We start from the raw sequence: 5,592 nt of genomic DNA on the forward strand, positions 1-5,592 counted from the left end.
GCTCCATCTGGGCAGCCAGAGCCTGGGAAAACAAAGGCAGCAGCTCATCAGGGGCTTTCTGAAGCCTGTTTATCCCATCTTGCTTTCAGCTACAGCCCATTCGAGGCTTGGTAATGGTTGCAATCAATAACCGAATTATCTCCGTTGGTGTGAAAAGTCCTGCCTCTTAGACACGCAGAGTGACTCCGCCACTGTACTGTTAATCACAGCTACAGGGAGAAAAGTCATCAGTTCATAACCTACAGCTCATGCAGAATCTTTGCACATTGTCAATGTCTGTTGGTGCTGGTATGTTATTCTGAACTGGGCAGCCTGTGTTCTGGTACATACTAAAAAAATATTGATATTCCACAAAAACAATATTTAATCTGTGCAAATAGCTTTCACAATTCTAAAACATTCATCTCCACCTTAATAAACACATCCACTACATATTACATTAATTACACTGAGGGGCCCTCCATCATTGTTTTGGCATTTCTTTTACAGTGTGGTGATCTCAGCTGTCAGGCAGCTGGTGGTTCAAGTTTTAGCAGGAACTTTTCTCTTTTAGCAAATGTTTCAGTATTTTCCTTCTACAGTTTCCTCTTGTGGCACTTATGGATTTTCCTATACTTTTAAAGTTTTTTCTTTTTTTTTATGCATTAAATGTTGACATAGATGAATTAGAATGAAGTTGATGTTAATATTATCTTGACTTCCTAATAGTAAAGAACTTCAGTAGTACAACCTTGAAGTAACATATTTGAATTAATGTGAACACAACAACCTTTAATTCATTGGGGGGATCAATGAAGTATTTTTTCAATTTGAACAAATGCATGAACTAGTTCTTCAATATTGCTGCCTGACATATTTCTAATTTTGGCAGTTAATGATTTGATTGAAGAAAGTCCTCAAAACCTGTGTGGTATGGCATTTGGTTGACATATCCTGGTCAAAAAAGCACTATTCCCATTATTAGAGACTACTGTTCTGTCTCATCAGAATTTAAAAGCAGAAATTTGACCCATACCTGTAATCTACCTAACAGATTGGATTCTTCAGGATTTATGGATAGATACAGCAGAGTACAATAACTTACTTTGGATTCATATTCAGTTTGCAGAACTGAACATGAATCTGTAACTGAATATGTAACTGTTTAGAGATCTTAAATCCTGAAAATGCCTGGTAGAGTTAGATGGAGAGTTAAATTAGAGTATTTCTAATATTTATGTTATTTATAAAAAAAAGCCAGAATAAATATTTATGACTGATAATTTCACAGCAGTTTTTGATGCTTGTACATTTTGAATTTAAAGGTGTTTACAGGGTTATTACTGCATTAGTCACATCTAGTTTTAATGAATTTATAAAATGGGGGATTTGTTTTAATGTGGATTTGAAAAATAAAATAAGCACCGGGAAATAGAATCTGAGAGTATATGTTTAATATAACAAATATATTTCTACCCTTTATTGCACCTTTATACATAGCTATAACCAAGTTTGCCAATAAGAATCTGATTTGACAAATAAACCTTCACAAATGAAAGCTATATAATTTACAAAACTCAGCATGACAAAGAGTTTGAAAAAGGAAGTCACCATTAGTTCTACATAGAGCATTTCTGTGGGGTAAAGTCAGAATAAAATATCCCAGCTGCTGTGATTAAATGAAGATGTTTTCAGAATTTTGTTCAACAGAATGTCTCAGAAATTGTCATAAGGTGTGGTCGGTGGGGAGGAGAGATGCTGAGACCCAGGTTATGGTGATGAAAATGACGAGTTTAATGACAATGCTCCAACAGTCCAAAACAGGCGGCACGGCGGAGAAGTTAGCACACAGCTAAATATCGGTAACATTGACAACAAGACTGAAAAGAGAGCGAAGCTAACCAGGACTATACAGTTCCACTGGAGAGCTGAGACGTACGTGAGACAACATTAGACATTAGACAATAGACGTGGATCTGACAAGAGACAGAGACAACAGGTGGACTTAAATACACATGGGGTAATCAAGGGAACGAGACACACCTGGGAACAATCAAGGGCTGACAGGACAACATAGACACTCAGGGAAACAGGACTAAACACAGAAAACCCCAAAATAACTATACAGAAAACACAGATCGTAACAGAAATGTGAATTAACGCAGCTGCAAACGTGCAACCAAACTGACTGACAGTAGAAGAACTTGAAAAGTTGTTTAATCAGAATTCTTCACTTTGCATCAAGGGAGAGATTCCTGCAGAATCTATGCTGTGAGTTCAAAGCTGCTACAGTCCTGGAAAAACTGATTCTGACTTATAAAAAGAAAGAAAAGATCCTCTCAGAGGCGGGCCGACACACTGCTTCGCTTTTCTTGGACTGATACAGTGAAAGAGTAATTCCCCCCAAAATGGTGCAGAAATTCTGTTTTGTTTTTTTGTTGTTGTGTTTTTTTTTCCTTCGGCAGAAAAACTGTTGTTGTTAAAAAGAAAGAGAGAAAATATTAAAGTCTTTGTTCAAGTTTGCACAGACTAAATTTACTGTACATTTAAAACCCCTGGCAGACTACAGTACAGAATTCATCTGTAACCTTCATGCAGCCCAGCTGCTGGAAACGACCCACTGATACCTGCTGATGCACTGAAAAGAGAAAACAGGTCCAACTTTAAAAAATGACTTAATTTGTTACAAGTCAAGTTAAGTTTATTCAAGTAAATTTATCATGTTGTCATGTTAAATTATGTCATGCAAATAAATAAAGTTTGACAAACTTAATTTGATTAAATGTAACAAATGTTCTTTTTTTAAGTTGGGTCTCATTTTCATTGTGTATGGTCTACTTTATACCCAGAGTCATCTTTGTATGTAAGTCATGTTGTGGCATTTAAGCATGTTTGACCAGTCAGGCCTTTGACTGATTGTATCTGAACTGTTCCTGTTTTATCTTTCTGTTGCAAATAATTTTCAGGTTGGGGTTGAATAATTAAAGGCAACACCATATTTTCCTCTTTGTTGATTTTTTAAAAGTGGGACATTATATATTCATTATGATTTTCATGCAAATGCTTGAGATTATAGCAAAGAGGCTAATTTCTATCTCTAGTCCCATTGGCCAGTTGATGTGCCTGATGCTTAATAATATGAAGGAGAAGACGATAAAAACAGCCTCAGACTACTGCACAAAATGTCTTTATATAGGAGAAACAGTTGTTTATTTGTAGTGCATGATAGTTCAGTAATTTTCATGCTAAATTGTTAATAGAGTTAGCATAACAGCATTAAAATAGAGTTGTATTCAGTTAAGCTACACTAAGCTAAGTAGGCTAATCGTGTGACTAAACACTGATCCTGTGTCTGACCAGTGCAGCAAACCAATCTACTACGTAGGTTTTTGTGTGTTGAACAGATCCATGTGTTTTGTTTTGTTATTTAAGTTTGGTGATTGTAATCTAAGGAAAAAAATCTCAGGCACAACATTAAACAATGTATCAAAACCACCTGCTTTATCATCACTTATATCCAGAATTTTCTAGTGACTGATTTCAGTGCTACAAACCTGAACACTTTCCTGACAGAACACACAACAGTCTATGTATGATGATGAACTACAACAGAAATATCAGGGTTCCACATCCACTGACTGTAGCAGGTACTGAGTGCACTGCACACACTTTTCTAACCAGACTATTTTTGATCTCTCTTGCCAATTTATAGTTCCTCTAGGCGATTAGCACCAGAATAACTATGATAATTGTTTAAAATGTGCTCTTTGCTCTGCATCAAAGGCAGGATTTTTGCATAATATTTTCCACGAGTTCAAAGCCGTCGTTATGCTGAACAAATGGCCCCGACTGTGGCTGCTGCCTTTTAATGCAGCGAGAGATTGGGGTTAGAACATGGCCGTGTAATTATGTAATTAAAACAAGGTTATCAAAATTAAAGCAGAACAGTTTTCCTCATATTTTTTGCCATTAAAAAGCATTAGGCTCCTTATGTGTTATGTGCTCCAGGCCTTACAGATCTTAATTGGGCTCCTGTGTTGAGTATTTAGGCACTGTCTGATGTTGTTTCATTCATTCTCTGTCTCCTAAACACAAAAACTCTGCTAACTTAGGAGAACATTCCCTTTTTCTGTACATGTGCCTGGAACCTTCAGTTGTCCCCGAAAGATTTCTTAGTTTGGAGGGAAATTTCAGTCAGGGCTGATTCAGTTATGTCTCTAATCTCTCTCTGCTCTCGGTCTCCATGAAGTTTCTGAGAAAAAAGAAAAGAGTCTATCCTTCCTGGGCTGAGGTGGGGTCTGGAGAGGAGCTTTTGGTGTGACAGACACGGCGTCAGCCTCAGCTAAGGAAGCAGAAACCCTCGGAGGTCTGAGTTGACTGGCAGTTAGTCGACAAGGTCATGATAGCAGAACTGGCTGTATGCCTCAGAGCCACTGCATTAATCCCCTCACTGTGCCCGCCCGTCTGCCTGCACCCAATTCTGACATTTCAGCCACTCGATTACATCACACCTGTCCCTCAAACCAGAGCACAGACAGAGAAGCACTTTTATTACTGGATCTGAAGCCTCCGGTTCACACAGTGCACATTAAAAAGGTTCATAAAATTACAATTAAGGGCAACGAAAGTGAAGGTCAGTCATTCATTTGCTAAACATAGCAATGATTGAACTTTGAAAAAAGATAGAACCATTTCTCTTTCTGTGTGACACTAAATCAGACTGTTACCAATTAGTTAGGAATAACAAAACTATTTCTGTATATTACAAGTCAGAACTACAAAATCAACATTGGCATGTCAGCATAACCTGCCACAAATCATCTCCGTTTTTGAAAATGATCTCATTATTCGGAAACAGTAACATGATGTGTTGCACAGTCATACATTGACTGTGCAATACCTACTTTTTTGTATTGCATTATGACAATAATAAAACAAAAATAAAGGCTACAGTAAGGATACTGTAGATACTGTATTTGGTGAATTACTGACAACCCAGCTGGCAGTATTTTACTGTAAATATGAAATACCATTTTTTACAGAGCAGAAATTAATAGTTTGGACACAAAATGTCTTCCAGATGAACAATGTCTCTCTACATCCCACCAATTTGGTTGCAAAGTGGCTTAAGGACAAAAAACTCAATGTCTGGAATTTTGAAGGTCTCAGGATTGGTCTTTCTTTCAAGACTGCAATTTTAAAGTCCTGCTCTTTTAGCTTTATCCACCACATTTCATTAATTCTTGTTTGGTTTCTAATATGCAGGACTTAGGATTCATATTTGAGGCCAGTCCAGACCACAGCTATTGAGCCATCTCTTGGTTTAACTCAGAGGTTCCCAAACTCTGAGTTTGGGAACTCAGAGTTTCCCAAACTCTGAGTTCCCAAGGGGCGAGTTCCCAAGCTGAGTTCTGAGCTCCTAGGAGGGTGCGTCCCTCCTAGGGGCGCACCCCCTAGGAGGGACGCCGTGCCATTGCAGGGGGGGCGCGGGAAGCCATCTGGATGAAAAAAAATAAAAAATATGAACACTGTATGCGCTGGGTTTTTACCTTAGAATGGCCAACTCTCTGTTATTCCTATGTCAATTTGATACAGTAGAGGCTTCCACACTTC

This window comes from Poecilia formosa, unplaced genomic scaffold, assembly GCF_000485575.1.
Source record: "Poecilia formosa unplaced genomic scaffold, Poecilia_formosa-5.1.2 Scaffold469, whole genome shotgun sequence".
NCBI lineage: Eukaryota > Metazoa > Chordata > Actinopteri > Cyprinodontiformes > Poeciliidae > Poecilia > Poecilia formosa.